Source organism: Thalassophryne amazonica, chromosome 7, assembly GCF_902500255.1.
Source record: "Thalassophryne amazonica chromosome 7, fThaAma1.1, whole genome shotgun sequence".
Taxonomy (NCBI): domain Eukaryota; kingdom Metazoa; phylum Chordata; class Actinopteri; order Batrachoidiformes; family Batrachoididae; genus Thalassophryne; species Thalassophryne amazonica.
The window spans coordinates 54867393-54884823 of NC_047109.1; the positions used below are offsets into that span (position 1 = coordinate 54867393).

At 42.0% G+C, this 17431-nt stretch overlaps 1 protein-coding gene across 1 annotated transcript in view; it reads left to right on the forward strand.

Moving 5' to 3' along the window:
• Positions 1-454: 454 nt before the first annotated feature.
• lmna (lamin A) overlaps positions 455-17431 on the forward strand; it is a 119338-nt gene continuing 102361 nt past the window's right edge. Inside the window, exon 1 of the mRNA XM_034174221.1 lies at positions 455-592. The gene's annotated coding sequence lies outside the window, so the exon portion shown is untranslated. The remainder of the gene's footprint in view (positions 593-17431) is intronic.

Below are 17431 nucleotides of genomic sequence, written 5' to 3' on the forward strand. Positions count from 1 at the left end.
AATGAAGCCTGTGGGGTCACTGAGCCTCCTGTGTGGTCTCCACTGGGCCCAAGTGATATTAGCACCAGTGTCACTCCTTCAACCTCAGGAGCACACTAATATATTGAAAACTAATTGTATAAAGACATATAAACAGCTACTACATGTAACAAATTTTCATGCAAAATGGAAAATTGAATTCAGATCTGAGTTAACTGTAGTGTTGAGTTCTTTGGACTGATTGTAGGAAATTTATTAATGTGTATTAAATTACACTTGTTTCTTTTTCAAGGTATAATACTCCAAATTTTTTTCCACCAAAAATCTTCACCAGCTTTGAAATACACAGACGCCAAGCGGCTCAACCTATTAATTGTGGTCGCCAGGTGGCGCCCCTGGGCTGCTTTGGAATTAAACCGGCGGTCTCATCAAGCGTGTTGAGTTTCAGGTGGTTGGTGGCCTGCGGAGTTTTTTTATCCTGTTTATACAGACAAAACCGGCTCAGGCTATATTATCGTGATTAACTGGATCATCGACGCTTCAGAGGTTCAAAGACTGAGAGGACAAACCCTTAAACGACCGTAGACAAACGTCTTTCCCAAAGAGACTGAAGGTAAGAAGTTCTGTAAAGTCCCCCGCTGAGGGAAAACGCGCCGCGCGAAATAAATGAATATAAAATTATATATGTGTCCGGAAAAAAAGCAATGTGCTGAAATATTTCGAGACGTCTTGAGCTAACGCGGAGACGTCGCTGACTTTGACGTGCCTTCCAAAAGGTGGCGCTGTGAGCTTTTCTGCGTTTGTGAATGAGCTGACGTAGAGCTTCATACAGCCGCATATATGGGCCAGCGGCAGCAGGGGGCGCCCGAGTGCCTCAGCTGCTGTGTCATTCATGAGGAAAGTATTTAGGGACAGTGTGCAAATATCAAAAATAAAGTGTAAGAGCTGATAAAACTAAGTCTTTTAGCTCTCCTGCCAGGGTTTGGCCACTGTACGTTATCGTTGTAGGCTATAAATCCACAAATGAAAAATGACGTGAAATTGTGAGCCACCACTGTGTCCTCATGGACACTGGTGGTCAGATGTACATTTATAGAGACTGAAGTCACAAGATTGACCTCATTTATGCATCTTTAGAAACCTCAGTTGGAGTTAGAGTTTTATTAGGTTGAAATTACACAAAAGTGATTGGTCCATGTGAAAAGTATTATTTGTATAGAACTACACATAAGCTGTGTCAACTGACAAGTTGCTAAATATGGAACAAAATAAATAAATGACCATTTTTCATATTCAAAAAGATGATTTTGTGTGGTGAAACTACACTTTTTTTTTAGGTGTGTTCTTCTATCAGGGGAGGTGATGGTCTAGTGGTTAAGGCATTGGGCTTGAGAACAGAGGAACCTCGGTTCAAATCCCAGCCTGACCGGAAAATCACTAAGGGCCCTTGGGCAAGGTCCTTAATCCCCTAGTTGCTCCCGGTGTGTAGTGAGCGCCTTGTATGGCAGCAACCTCACATTGGGGTGAATATGAGGCATTATTGTAAAGCGCTTTGAGCATCTGATGCAGATGGAAAAGCGCTATATAAATGCAGTCCATTTACCATTTATTTAATCAGCAGCGCACCCAAGAAATCATCTTTTAATATACATTTTTCAGTCAAGATTGACTTAGTTGGTTTTGTTTTATTTTATCTCTTTTCTCTTCTCCCTCTCTCACACACTTGCTCACCAGAGAGTGTGCTCTGCTTGATGTGCTGTGTTCACGTTGCCAGGCTGTATGTAAGTAGTAAGTCCCTTCGGCTGCTCCCTTGTTTGCACTCGGGGTCGCCACAGCAAATCCAAGGTGCATCTGCATGTTGAATTGGCACAAGTTTTACGCCGGATGCCCTTCCTGACGCAGCTCCACATTACATGGAGAAATGTGGCAGGGGTGGGATTTGAACCCGGAACTGAAGTGAAACCAAGCGCATTAACCACTTGGCCACCACCCCTGCATTGCCAGGCTGTATGTGACAATGCATACTATATTTGTGTTCTGTCTGCAGCCGGTTGCGTGTCTCATACATGTACAGCGCTGACGGACTGCACTCCACCGAATGCTTCCCCCCCCCATTAGATCTGCAACTATATGGTTCAGTTACAGTAGAACATAATGCTGCAAAGGAGGGAATGTTTTATTGACTTCCACCAAGTAGGTCAATACAATACAGAATGTGAATGTGTGCAGTCTGTGGTTTGAATGTGTAACAGTATTGGAAGTGTATATATGCGCTGTCAGGTGACTTAAAAAAATGTATTTAATCTAATTTTAATTATCACATGTATGATTAGGGATGGGTATTGATAAGATTTTATCTATCGAGTCTGCTTATCGATCTGATTCCTTATCGATACCTCTTGTGAATTTTTTTGTGTACTAAAAGTAGGCTTTACATGTTTTCTATGTCAGGGGGTCAAAGAGCTTTTTCTTATCATGCACCCACTCTGTGGAACGGTCTTCCTGCGACTGTGAGGCAGTCGGAGTCCGTGGACATTTTTGAGTCAAGACTTAAAGCCTATTTTTATTCTCTTTCTTGTGAATAGTTTTTATTTTTATCTGCTTTATTCTTTTGTCTTTAATGTATTAAATGAATGTATTAATTTTTATTTATTTATTTGAATTTTTATGTTGAACTGTTCTATGTGAGGCGCCTTGAGACAGCGTTTGTTGTGATTTGGCGCTTTATAAGCTGATTAAATTGAAATTGAACAACATTTTATTGAGTCTTAAAGTAAATAAATATGAAATTGGTCACTGGATCCTTAAACTTTGGACATAAACTCTACATGGTGGTTCCTTGATCTCTGGACATAAATAGAAATAAACAATCTGTAGTTTTTTGTCAAAAACATTTTCTTTCAGACATTATTGGCATGAATGTCTTTCCATACCTCTGAGCCGAGCTCTTGCAGCTGACTGTGCTGCATGTCAGGATGCAATTTATAAAGAATGCAGGACGTCTCATTTTGGGAGGGGAAAAAAAAAAATGCTTTAGTCGACTGTTTCTTGTCTGTATTACGTTTGTAAAGAGGTGTCATTTTATTTAAAGCGGCAGTTCATTTTGAAGTTATTAATTCAGAGCAGACTCTGTCTCTGCAGAGAGCTGCGCAGCGTTTGGAGCTGTGTCAACAGAACGGAGGACGATTCTCGTTTCTTGACTGCAACAAGACAAGAGTCCCAGTTAGTGACTTTAATCCACACAAAAGTGACTCACGATATTTTAATGGCTTTGAGAGGGGTTAAGAAGCGGTCTTGCTGTTTCTGAAGAGCAGCGACTCAAAGAACCAACAAGCTAGTGGATTGAAGCATTGCTTCAATCCACATTTCAAAGTGGAGTCGCGCTGCAGAAACGGTTGATTACAGAGCCGCTGCAGGGTCTGTAATCAACATAGAGGAATGATCATTTTCTTGACAAACAACCTCAAAAACAACGGCTGCTCTGAAGGACCGATAAGGGAATCGTTAAGCAAAAAAGACTATTGATATCGGTGGATCAAAACATTTCTTAACGATACTCGAAAAGAACCAGTTCTCGATACCCGACTCTATGTATGATGAAAGCATCCCCCCTCAAATCAGGCACATACAATATAAAAATATGCTCTCAGAGAAAGAGGGAAAAAAAATCAAAACAAGTAAAAGTACGTCCCTCCCTTATTTTTCCACTTTGGTCGCCACAGCAGACCCAAGGAGGATCTGCATGCTGATCGCCCTTCCTGACACAATTCCACATTACATGGAGAAATGTGGCAGGGGTGGGTTTTGAACTGGGAATCTTCCATACTGAAACTAAGTGCACTAACCACTTGGTCACCACCCTGCTGGAAAACAATTACAGAAATATTTGATGTATACAAAATGCAATCTATGAACATACTGAGCATGATTTATTGCCGCACTACAAAGTGTCTCTTCAAAATCTTTATCACCTCAGTTAATGCGGTGTTGTGGGTGATGTAGCAATTTTTGACTTTGCATATCACATTTTTTATTCCTGACTTTTGGAATGCAGCTGTGATCCTGAGCTGGTGAGAAACTGTTTGAGGGGGACGGCTTTTAATATCTGAGATAAAACAGCATAAGGAGTTATTTCGTTACATGTGTCACAGAGGTCTTAAACAGCCTTGTCAGTCATAAATGATGCTTAACTGAGGAGACTACCTGAAAATCATCATAGAATTTTGGGATTTTGGAGACGCTGCTGAACATTCAATATCGAAAGCATGAAAATATAAAAAGCAGTTTTTGGCACAACATGACCACTTTAATAATGGTTATTGGATGGAAGACTACCTCATTTTCAATCTACTCGTGAAACAGTAAAATCTGGATGAAAAACATCATAAACCAAACATTTTTACATTGTGTTAAAACCTGTAAGGGCCCTGTCCCACTGGCGTTTAGGAGGATTTGTGCATGAAATGAGGAGACAAAAGCTGAGCGTCTGCAACAAAGGTGGGCGGAAATGACAAATGTCCCGGGGTGGATCAGTGAATACATGAGGAAGAAAAGCGGATATAACAGGGAACAGAAGCGAAGGCGACCGCGGAGGCGCCCCCAGGAGGGGCACAGCAGCCGTGATGCACTCGCTCCATCCGTGCCCACTCTGTCTGCATGTGCGACATACCATTTGCAACCGTGATGTGGCTGTGCTGGGCACGCGTCATATCTGTTTTGCACGCGGTCCCGCGCCAACCCGTCGGTTGCGGATATCAGCGGATGACAGGGGCTATGCGGCGTGTTGGTTGTGTATGGCCTGCGTATGTCTTCAATATGTGTTCAGGCAGTGATGCGGATCTCATCCACAGCAGGATTTTTGAGCCGCTCAATAATCCTGGCTGCGGACATGCGTGCCTCTGCGGATGATCACGGACGTGTTCAGATGGCGGCCGACTCATACAGGAATGTTACATGGTTATTGCGGTTGTTTGGTGGATGTGGGCCACTTTTGTGCGCATTCCATCCGCAAATCCTCCTAAACGCCAGTGGGACAGGGCCCTAAGACACACATGTGGCTGTTTAATTAATGATTGGTAAAGGCTAATCGGCAATTTCAGTATCCAAGCAATGTGTGCGAGTATGAGCTCAGACAAAAAATGTGCAATATTTTAGAACCCTGGCAGCACGGTGGCTAGTACTGTTGCCTCATAGCAAGGAGGTCGTGAGGTTGCTTCTCACCTGGTGCCTTCTTGTGTGGAGGTTACATGTTCTCCCTGTATTTGGGTGGGTTCCCTCCTGATGCTTGGGCCTCCTCCTGCATCAAAAAGACATGCAAGTTAGTGGAATTGGAAACTTTAAATTGACTGTAGAGGTGTGTGTGTGTGTGAATGAATTTGTTTGTCTGTATGTGGCCCTGCGATTGACTGGCGTCCTGTTCAGGGTGGACCCTTCCTCGTGCCCTGTGGCTGCTGGGATAGGTTCCAGCCCCTCTGTGACATTTAACTGAAGTAAACAGGTAAAGAAAATTGATGAATTTTAGAATCCATAGTACTTCAGAGGATTGTCCAGCCTATATCTGGACATTTTTGTCCACAGTTTCATCTGTTTACCTTGGAGATTCATATTTGATGATCAAACACAATGAGTCATAATTTTCACTGTCCTTAAGTGGTTTTTCTTGGACTCATCGAAGAAAAAAGGACTCTCAAGAAAATGTGCCCATTTTCCCCACGTTGCTCGTGTAGCATGAAAATTCACATTTGCGTTAAAATCTGTTAGTAGAGAGGCAGTGCATGCACGTCATGAGCACTGCCTCCTGTGGGGCTGTGGACGGCAGCTTTTCCACATCAGGTTCTTCAAAAGCCACATTGATAATATCCACTGTTTGCCGTGTTGATGAATAATCAGAATCGACAAAATAAAAAAGTGCACTCTTTTACTACATCTGTGAGATGGAGTGAGCCGCCACTGTTTGATCTACACACAGCTCTGGTTATTTATTTTTTTAAATATGAATATAGTGTTTTGCTTTAAATACACATGAAGTCTCTTTTAGATTGTCAACAGTTAGGGATGGGGCAGATCTGATCCAGTATCGGTGTGAGAGCGCGCACCACCCCCCAACCCCCTAATGCTCCACTTTTGATGCCATTTTAAATGAATTTTTTTTGCGCATGATGATGATGATCCATCCATTTTGTCCACTTACTCCAATCAAGGGTCATTATGGGGCTGGAGCCTATCCCAGCAGTCAAAGGGTGTGAGGCGGGGTACACCCTGGACAGGACGCCAGTCCGCCGCAGGCCCACATATAGACATACAACATATTAACAATTGCATTCTACTACTCTTAAAAACCCATATTATTTAATAATAATTATTGTTGACTTACTATTTGTAATATTTAAAAATAAAGTAATGTAGTTTGAACCGTGTTGATTTTCAAACCAAGACTGGTTTTGACTGATTTTGTCTGAGCTCACTGAACTGAGCGTGCACAGCCTAGCTGGCTGAAACACCCAATATATGACCAGAACACATTGTGCAATCACATGTTCTCATGGTAATAAATGTCTATTTAAAGTTATAAACTCGCATCAGTTTTGCCCTTTTTCTCGCTTTTTTTGTACTTCTAATTTTGACAAAGGCAGTTTTGTTTGCTACTATTCATATTAGAATTTAATACAGCTTAAGTATTTCATTTTAAAATATTCTCTAAATATTGGACACTTTCATTCAGATCTAATGCAAAAGTTATTTTCATTTCTCCCTGAGGTATTTTTACTGATAGTGATTGATGATTATGAAGGTGATGGTGAGATGATGATGAAATGGTAAGTTGAGAATTCTGCTGGTTATGTTCAGGTTCAACAAACAAGTGTGCTATCTGAAAAATACTGATAGAAAAATTGACCACACACAGTCAAAAAAAAAAAAGTCCAAATAGCATGTCAGATTGCACCATTTCACTTAATTTTTACACAAGTACCGGGACGTCAGTGTCTCTTTAAATGTTAGCTGGTTCTAAGTACCTTGTTGGAAAACTCAGATAAAGAGCTTTACAAAGAGCTGAATGCTGTCATGATCAGTATGAAAGTGATTCGCATCCTAAGCAAAACATGTTCTCACAAAGTAGAAATAATTTCTAAGCATAGTACTGTAGTATTGTGGGTCAATATGGTGACAGCTTTTTCAACCTTTTTATTAATGATTAACACTGTGAACAGAGGATTTGTTCACTGAGAAACTGTTTTTGAAATGGAACGCCTACTTGGGTACAAAGCAAGTACAAATGCATACTTACAGCAGTTTACCTTGTATCTGAGAAACTAACAAGTGGTTTATCTTTAAAACATAAATGATTACATGGGCAGTTAGATTATACAGCGTTATTGTGTTGCGAGAGTCTCAGTAAAGTAATCAGGGTATACGATAAGATTGTATGGCTGTACCAGGAATGAGAATGGTGTAAATGATTCTGTCCTGTATGAGAAAGATTGCCTGCCAAGTTCAAACTGAAGGTCATATCTGATATATTAGATATTTCTGCCATTGAGTTAGGTTGAAAAACTTTGATTGCCCCTTTTCACTAATGAAAACAGCAGCTGACGTGGACAAATAAAAGCTATAGATTGCAAAATGGGCACAACTTGTTTTGCAGCATCGCTGATATGTGGAGGCAGAGACATGATGAAAGCTGACTGTTTACAAGCCATTCACTACTTGTCTGTTGAATTGCATCACAGTCTGTTACTCTTGCTTCAGGTTTTGGATTGATGAATGCCTCTTGGATTGAGACCTCCTATCACACCCAACAGCTGACAGACTGAATGCACTGAAAAATACATTGTCAACATGGTTTCCTTTTAGAAAATGTAACTTTTTCCCCTATTTACAGAAGCTTGATGTCTACATATGGGGAGCCACATACAGTTGTATGCAAAAGTTTGGGCACCCCTGATAATTTTCATGATTTTCGTTTATAAATCATTGGTTGTTTGGATCAGAAATTTCAGTTAAATATATCTTATCGCAGACAAACACAGTGATAATTTGAAAAGTGAAATGAAGTTTATAGGATTTACAGAAAGTGTGCAATAATTCTTTAAACAAAATTAGACAGGTGCATAAATTTGGCCACCTCAACAGAAAAAACCCCCATAAATATTTAGTAGATACTCCTTTTCCAGAAATAACAGCCTCTAATGCTTCCTATAGCTTCCAATAAGAGTCTGGATTCTGGTTGAAGGTATTTTGGACCATTCTTCTTTACAAAACATCTCAGGTTTGTTGGTTTCCGAGCATGGACAGCCGCTTAAAATCACGCCACAGATATTCAATAATATTTAGGTCTGGGGACTGAGATGGCCATTCTACAACATTGTACTTGTTCCTCTGCTTAAATGCCTTAGTAGATTTTGAGCAGTGTTTAGGGTCATTGTCTTGTTGAAAGATCCAGCCCCGGCACAACTTCGACTTTGTCACTGATTCATGAAAGTTGTTCTCAAGAATCTGCTGATATTGACTGGAATCCATGTGACTCTCAACTTTAACAAGATTCCCAGTACCTGCACTGGCACACAGCCACACAGCATGAAGGAACCACCTCCAAATTTTACTGCAGATAACAAGTGTTTTTCTTGGAATGCTGTGTTCTTTTTCAGCCATGCATACCGCCCCTTATGTCCAAATAACTCAAAAAAAGGAAATGTGGCCTTCATTCTGGGGCCGCCGTGGCTTGCTGATGCCGGACGGCCTCCACCCTACTGGGGAAGGCACCGCCATCTTGTCTGCGAACATAGATAGAGCTCTACAGGGAGGGCAACATTAGGAATCTACAGCAGGCCATGGAGCAGGTGATTAGAGACCCTGCAAGGCTTATGATAAATGTGGGTGTGGAATCCATTAGCTTAGCTGGGAATTTAGTGCAGGAAATCCACTATGGTGATAGTGCAGTTTATTTGCCAGGGAGGGAATTTCAACAAGTTGAGACAGTGGCCTGCTTTCATAGTCATGTCCATGAAAATCATAGAGGGATATGCTTTCCAAAGTTACCCATTACTATATTGGATGATGTTGAAATTGAGGATGGCCCAGTGGTTGTTCCAGCAATAGCAAAGATTTCGTGTCTGCTACCTACAACGCGCATGGAATGTCTCAAACCTAAACCTACTTCTAGGCATCTTATATATGCTACTCTGGAACCACCCCTAAACCCAAACAGTTCAACTGTCAACCCCACTGAGGTCCTTAGACTGGGTCTCATTAACATAAGATCACTGTCCTCAAAAATCATTGTTGATCAATGATCTAATTATTGATCATCACTTAGATATGATTGGGCTTTGTGAAACCTGGCTTAAACCTACAGCTGTCCTCCCCTTAAATGAGGCCTGCCCACCAGCATATACATTTAGTCATGTCCCTCGTGATGCGAAGCAAGCAGGGGGTGTTGCTCTTATTTAGAAATCTAGGTTTAGCTTATTAGCTGTTGGGGGTTACAAATATAACTCGTTTGAGCATCTGATTCTCCGCTCTGCTCAGGATATTACACATTACCAAGGTCAGAAGAATAAAAATCAGTCATCTTAATTTGTCACTGTATATAGGCCTCCTGGCCCATATTCTGAATTCTTAGATGAATTTGGTGCGTTCATCTCTAACTTGTCAACTAGTGTAGATAACATTCTGATCATTGGTGACTTTAACATTAATATAATAAGCCTTCTGATCCCCTCTGCAAATCATTTATGGAAATTGTGGATGCATTAGGATTTCGGCAATGCATTCGGGATTTGACGCACATTAGTGGAAATACCCTGGATCTGGTTCTCGCACATGGTATTGCTGTCACGAATATTGACATCATGCCTCTTACATCAGTGGTGTCTGATCACTCACTTATTAAGTTTACAGTTTCGTTGCCGTGTTAAGAGGAACAACAACCTTATATATCATTACGACGATGCATCAACTCCTCAACTAAGACTAAACTCAAAGCTAGACTGCCTGATGTCTTAGCTTCACATTTGACAAATTACCCAGTCAGCAGACAGACTTGTGGATAGTTTAAACTCAGTGCTCAAAACTACACTCGACATGATTGCACCACCTGTGTTAAAATCGCACTCCCCCAAATCACAGTCACCTTGGTTCAGTGATTATCTGCATGACCTCAAGCATAAAGCAAGAGGTCTAGAACGGAAATGGCGTTGTTCAAGATTAGAAGTATTTCACCTTGCGTGGTGTGATGCTATCTTAGACTATAAGCATGCATTATTGGCTACAAAGCGGACCTACTACTCTGATTTGATCAACAAAAACAAGCATAACTCAAAGTTCTTGTTCAACACAGTGGCAACACATGCATGGACAACCACCTGTAGATCGCTCTCCTTTTACAGCACACAATTTCCTGGATTACTTTGGGAAGAAAATAGAAGACATCAGGTAAAACATATCCCGGCATTCCTTAACCCAGCCACTACACTCTGCTATTGAGGTGGGCGCCACTACTGAGGTATTACCTAGATTTACAGAATTTGATAGTGTCTCACTAGGCATGCTGACAAAACTTGTAATGTCAACAAAAAGCACAACCTGTTTATTTGATCCTATACCAACAAAACTGTTTAAGGACCTGTGGCCCACTCTTGGGCCGACTGTGCTGGAAATTATTAATCCTTCTTTAACTTCTGGATCTGTTCCTAGATGTTTCAAATCTGCAGTGATTAAACCATTACTTAAGAAACCTAATCTTGACCCTAGTGTATTGAAAAACTATCGGCCGATATCAAATCTATCATTTTTCTCTAAAATTCTGGAAAAAGTGGTGTCACTGCAGCTTGTAGACTATCTTACTGAGAATAATCTCTTTGAGCCACTGCAGTCTGCTTTTAGAAAATATCATTCCACAGAGATGGCTCTCACTAAAGTGGTGAATGATCTTCTGCTTACAATGGATTCGGACACCACTACGGTTCTGTTGCTGTTAGATCTCAGTGCTGCATTTGATACAGTCGATCATCATATTCTACTTGATAGGCTGGAAAATCATTTTGGGATTACTGGGAGTGCCCTTGCATGGCTGACGTCATACTTGACCAGTCATTCTCACTTGTTTTGTACAGTAACACTACCTCTAACCTTAGTGACATGAAATTTGGGGTTCCACAGGGGTCTGTCTTAGGCCTCCTGCTTTTCTCCCTTTATATAGCACCCCTTGGGCACATATTGCGGCGTTTTGGGATTACCTTTCACTGCTATGCAGATGATACTCAGTTATACGTGCCGATAACTGCTGGTAATCTTGTTAACATAAATCCTTAGAAGATTGCCTTGCAGCAGTGAGAAGTTGGATGTCTTGAAACTTCCTACTTTTAAACTCTGATAAGACTGAAATGATGGTTCTAGGTCCAGTGAGACATCGGCATCAATTTGACCAGTTAACGCTCAGCCTCGGCTCGTGTGTCATACATCACACTGACAAAGTGAGGAACCTTGGGGTAATTTTTGATCCTTCGTTGTCCTTTGGCCTCCACATTAGAAATACTACTAGGACTGCTTTCTTCCACCTGCGAAATATAGCAAAGATTCGTCCCATCCTGTCTATGGCTGATGCTGAGACACTGATCCATGCATTTATCTCTTCTAGATTGGACTACTGCAATGTTCTATTTTCTGGTTTACTGCAGTCTAGCATTAGGGGTTTCCATTTGGTTCAAAATGCTGCAGCCAGACTTTTGACACAAAGCAGAAAGTACAACCACATTACACCCATTTTGGCATCCCTTCACTGGCTTCCTGTCCCAGTGAGATCAGATTTTAAGGTTCTGCTACTAACCTATAAAATTATTCATGGACTGGCACCTCCCTACCTAGCTGACCTAATTAAACCTTACATACCATCCTGGGCTTTATGTTCTCAGGGTGCAGGACTACTTTGTGTCCCTAAGGTGAATAAGAATTATGCGTGTCACAGAGCTTTCTCTTATCGTGCCCCTGTTCTGTGGAATGATCTCCCTGCGTCAATAAAACAATCAGATTCTGTGGATATTTTTAAGTCCAGACTTAAGACGCACTTATTTTCCCTTTCATATGGCAAGCATACTGGTACAGTTTTTTGTTTTATGCTTTTTACTCTTTTAATTCATTTATTAGTAATTGGAGTGGGCCGCGGCCTCAACTTTACCTAAATTCTGTGGTTTTAGTGAAGTTTAGGGCTAGTGGCCGGCGATCACCTTAGTATTTCTCTGTTTTCTTGTTGTTTAATGCTGGCAAATTATACAGTATTTTTTTGTCTTTCTGATGCCTGATTCTGTTTTTTTCTCTTAAGGTGCAGCTCCATCCAGAGATGGGAGTTGTATTCGTGTTGGTGATCCTCCTGTCCTGTGTGCCAATAGCAATTCATGTATATTCGTCCGTGAATTGTTCTGTAATTTATGTTGTAGCATGGCCCAAGCAGAGGGTCACCCCTTTGAGTCTGGTCTGCTTGAGGTTTCTTCCTCAGAGGGAGTTTTTCCTTACCAATGTTGCTCTGGGTATTGGTAAGGTTAGACCTTACCTGTGTGAAGCACTTTGAGGCAACTCTGTTGTGATTTGGCACTATATAAATGAAAATAAACTGAAATTGAACGTGAACATAAAACAACTTGACTTCCATTACTGGAGAACAAATTTGCTCCCTCGAACTTAGGGAATGGCCTAATTTAATGTAAGGACCCCTCCTTGGGACTGAAATTATTGCTTCTAAAAAGACAGCAAATGACGTGTTTAGTTTTGGCTTGTTTGGTTTTGTTTGGCTAGTTTTGGTTTTCTAATAGAGCCATTCTCCCAGTTATTTTTTTTCCACTTATGCTGCGTTTACACGTAGGCAGGACGCATTACAAATGTCATTATTCTGTCATTCGTGGCAAATTCGTGATTTAACACTACAGCCCAACCGATATGGATTTTTTGAGGCCGATGCCGATAACGATATTTGAATGAAAAAATGCCGATAATCAATAAATCGGCTGATTTGCCGATAGACGATAAATCAGCCGATTATTATTATTATTATTATTATTTTATTTTTTTTTATGAATAAAATGTTCTTTTTTGGACCCTTAACAAAAAAGGTTTGAGCTAAAAGCTGAAGCTTTGACCTCATATTGATTTAACTTTATAACAGAAGAATTTTCAAGCTAAAAAAAATGCAAAAATGCAACTGGAGCAGTTAGGGAGCTATTCAAACGGGCCAACTAGTAAGACATCACTCCTGAAAACGATCTTTGCCATATCACGTGAGGTAAATCTGCCCTACGATTGGAGTTTGGAAAACCATGTGACGGAGAACCAGTTCCGATTGGACACGCACATTGCGCACGTCATCACACATCTTCTATGAGGAGTACCAAGATGGCCGATGGTGGATCGAAAGTCTGCAGAGTTAACTTTTCAGCAAAAAAAAGTAAGTTTCTATCTCATATCATTAAAAAGTTATTTACAGTTTAGTAAAGCTTGGTCCCAGCCGTTGTATACGACGGCGCCGGCCCCAGAGGGTTAATGGGCAACGGCAGTAGAATGAGAGGCAGAGCCTTCAGCTTTCAGGCTCCTCTCCTGTGGAACCAGCTCCCAATTCAGATCAGGGAGACAGACACCCTCTCTACTTTTAAGATTAGGCTTAAAACTTTCCTTTTTGCTAAAGCTTATAGTTAGGGCTGGATCAGGTGACCCTGAACCATCCCTTAGTTATGCTGCTATAGACTTAGACTGCTGGGGGGGTTCCCATGATGCACTGAGTGTTTCTTTCTCTTTTTGCTCTGTATGCACCACTCTGCATTTAATCATTAGTGATTGATCTCTGCTCCCCTCCACAGCATGTCTTTTTCCTGGTTCTTCCCTCAGCCCCAACCAGTCCCAGCAGAAGACTGCCCCTCCCTGAGCCTGGTTCTGCTGGAGGTTTCTTCCTGTTAAAAGGGAGTTTTTCCTTCCCACTGTCGCCAAGTGCTTGCTCACAGGGGGTCGTTTTGACCATTGGGGTTTTTACGTAATTATTGTATGGCCTTGCCTTACAATATAAAGCGCCTTGGGCAACTGTTTGTTGTGATTTGGCGCTATATAAATAAAATTGATTGATTGACTGACTGACAAGCACTTTCCAATTTTTATTATCTTTTATTGCTCTTATTGCTTTATTGTGGCAAGTGTTATCTTTATTTATTTATTATGTCTTTGTGTCCATGTTTTTAAAATGTATGTTTATGCACACTAAGCTCTTGCAACGTTTTTTCCAATGTAGTTTTACTGCAAATGGCAAATAAACTGAAACTGAACTGATTTGACACATTAATACATAAACTGAGTTGAACTGAAACGGGAGAAATGTGGAGTGAATGTAATCGCAAAGTTATTACAAACAACATCCTTATACGGAGTGGCTATACGCCCAACCGTTGGTTCAATAAAGTAAATACGCGAGCATATACGCCCAACCACAACCAACCAATGAGCACGCTTGTAAGCTCACTTCCGGTTTCAACGCGGGAGGGAAAAAAAGGTGGATATTTTTTCGCCGGCTGCGGGAGGGTTCGCAGCCCGTGGAGGGGCTGTGATCTAAAGCGGTTCCGTTTGGCTCATCACACCCAGGGAACTGTCAAATTAACACCATCTTACAGCCAACAAGCAGTATTTTGTTCAAAAACTGTTTCGTCATCGTTGACAGGCTTCCGTTCAAAATGTTTATTAAGTTTGTCTGATTTGATCCATTGCAGTGTTTTTGCAGTAATTAAAGATGGCGCCGTTAAATGTGTCAAAAGTGGGTGTAAAAATGTAGTTTAGATGCATAAAACGTGTCAAATATACAATCACAGTTGGGCGAATAAGGTAAGACATTATATTTATCTGCCCAACGGTTGGGCGTGTAATGTTCAGTGTATGACTTATCTGCCCAACGGTTGGGCGTGTAATGTTCAGTGTATGACTTATCTGCCCAACGGTTGGGCGTGTAATGTTCAGTGTATGGCTTATCTGCCCAACGGTTGGGCGTGTAATGTTCAGTGTATGGCTTATCTGCCCAACGGTTGGGTGGTGTGTGTAATGTTCAGTGTGCTTATCTGCCCAACGGTTGGGCGTGTAATGTTCAGTGTATGGCTTATCTGCCCAACGGTTGGGCGTGTAATGTTCAGTGTATGACTTATCTGCCCAACGGTTGGGCGTATAGCCTTTGCCATCCTTATAAATTTACTTGTATGCTTTTGTCAGCCAATCAGTGCAGTGTGACAGCGAACTACGGGGGCGGTGATGAACACATTAAACAGGGGTGTAAGCAGCTGTCAGTTGAATGGAGTCAGAGCTCCATCTACTGGACAAACAGCGCAAGGACATTTTACATTACTGACACAAACATTTCAGCAACTATAGTAGAGAAGCTTGAATCTTCGACTGGACTGGGTTGCTTGACGCGAGGACGTTTCGCTTCAAATCGCACAAGCTTCCTCAGCTAAAATTCTTGCTCTGGTGGTCTGACTTCTGTCATGACTCTTGTGAGAAGAATAATCAAGAAGTCACAAAAGCTGGAGTTTTAAACCTAACCAGACCCTACCTACAGAGAGGCAGACTGCTATAGGCTAGTGACTAAACAACAGCTCTAATTAGCACCTATTGTGCTCTAGTTAGCACCCTCCTAATGACAGGGCAGCTGTCCCTCCTAATGATGGGACGGACCCTCTCCTGATGGCTCCCTTGACGACTCTGCTGATGACGTGAATGACTCATTATCATGAACAAAAGACTAAAACTGCTTTGACCTGAGTACCCATTGTAAACAGGGGATAAAGTGTGTCTCAGACTGGGTTAAGGCTGGGTTTCAAACGTTTCAGAAAGAATGCTTCCTTGACTCCTCTCTCAAACCATTTCTTCTCTCTGGCTAATATTTTAACTTCCTTGTCCTCAAACGTGTGGTTAGTGTCTTTAAGGTGGAGATGAACTGCAGACTGAGGTCCACTGGTGCCCTCTCTGCGGTGCTGGTATAGCCTTTTGTGTAAAGGTTGCTTAGTCTCACCTAGTATGTTCGTTACAGTTTTCCTGACATCTGATAGAATACACTACATTGCTATGTTTGTAACTAGGGATCTTGTCCTTAGGGTGAACTAATTTCTGTCTCAAGGTGTTAACCGGTTTAAAGTAAACTAGGATTTTGTGCTGTCTGAAGATCCTCTGTAGTTTTTCTCCTACTCCTGCTAAATACTTCTTGTCTTCGTCTCCTGTCTATCTGGTCTCTTTGTTCTCTGGGACTTCTGCACTTTGTCCAGGGACCATCGTGGGTACTCACATACTGTGAGGGCTTTCTGGACAAGTTGTTGTTCTTTAGCCCTTCCCTCTGCAGTTGTGGGCACCTGTAGGGCTCTGTGTTGAAGCGTCCTGATCACCCCGAGCTTGTGTTCAAGGGGGTGGTTTGAGCCAAAGAGCAGATATTGGTCAGTTCTCTCCAATCGTAACATCACAGTCCAAGAAAGCTAAATGGTTGTTTCTGGCATCCTCACATGTGAACTTGATATGGCGTCCACCGAGTTGATGTGTTCTGTAAAGTCCTCAACTTCCTGTTGCTTGATTTTTAACCCATGTATCATCAGCATATCTGAACCAGTGACTGGGAGAGATGCCCGTGAAAGACGTCAAGGCTGTCTTCTCCACTCGCTCCATGTACAGATTGGCCACAATGGGGGATACTGGAGACCCCATCACACAACCATGAATCTGCCTGTAGTAATTCCTCCTAAACAGGAAATACGTGGTGTTAAGACAGCTCTCCAAGAGTTGGCAGATGTGGTTTGGTGTGAGTTTGGTCCTTTCAAGTAGAGACACATCCTCCAGCAGTCTCTGCATCACAGCTGAGACGGCCTCAGCGGTGGGGATGCAGGTGAACAACGAAGTCACATCAAATGACACGATTGTTTCATCTGCCTCCAGCTGCAGGTCCTTGATCTTGTTCACAAAATCTTGTGTGTTCTTCACATGGTGGTCTGAGTTACCCACTAGAGGAGCCAGAATCCACTTGAGGTGCTTGGCCAAATTGTACGTGATGGAATCTGTGCTACATACAATAGGCCTGAGTGGCACGTCCTGTTTGTGGATTTTGGGCAGTCCATAGATGCACGGAGTGGCGTCCCCAGGGTACAGTCTGTAGTATGTCTGCCTGTCGATGAGTCCCGCTTTCTCCAGGTTTTGGAGGTAGCTAATGATTTTCTCTTATAGCCGCTCGTGGGGTCTCTCTTCAGACGTTCGTATGTATTGGAGTCGCTGAGCAAGTTGTTGATCTTGGCCTCGTAGTCCAATGTGTTCAGGACCACCGTGCATCTGCCTTTATCCGCTGGCAGGATAAGGATGCTTTGGTCCTTTTGCATTGCTGACAAAGCTTTCCGTACTTCTCCTGTGATGTTGGACAGGGAAGGCTTAGCACTGTTCAGCACTGCTGTGACTGTCGGAGGTC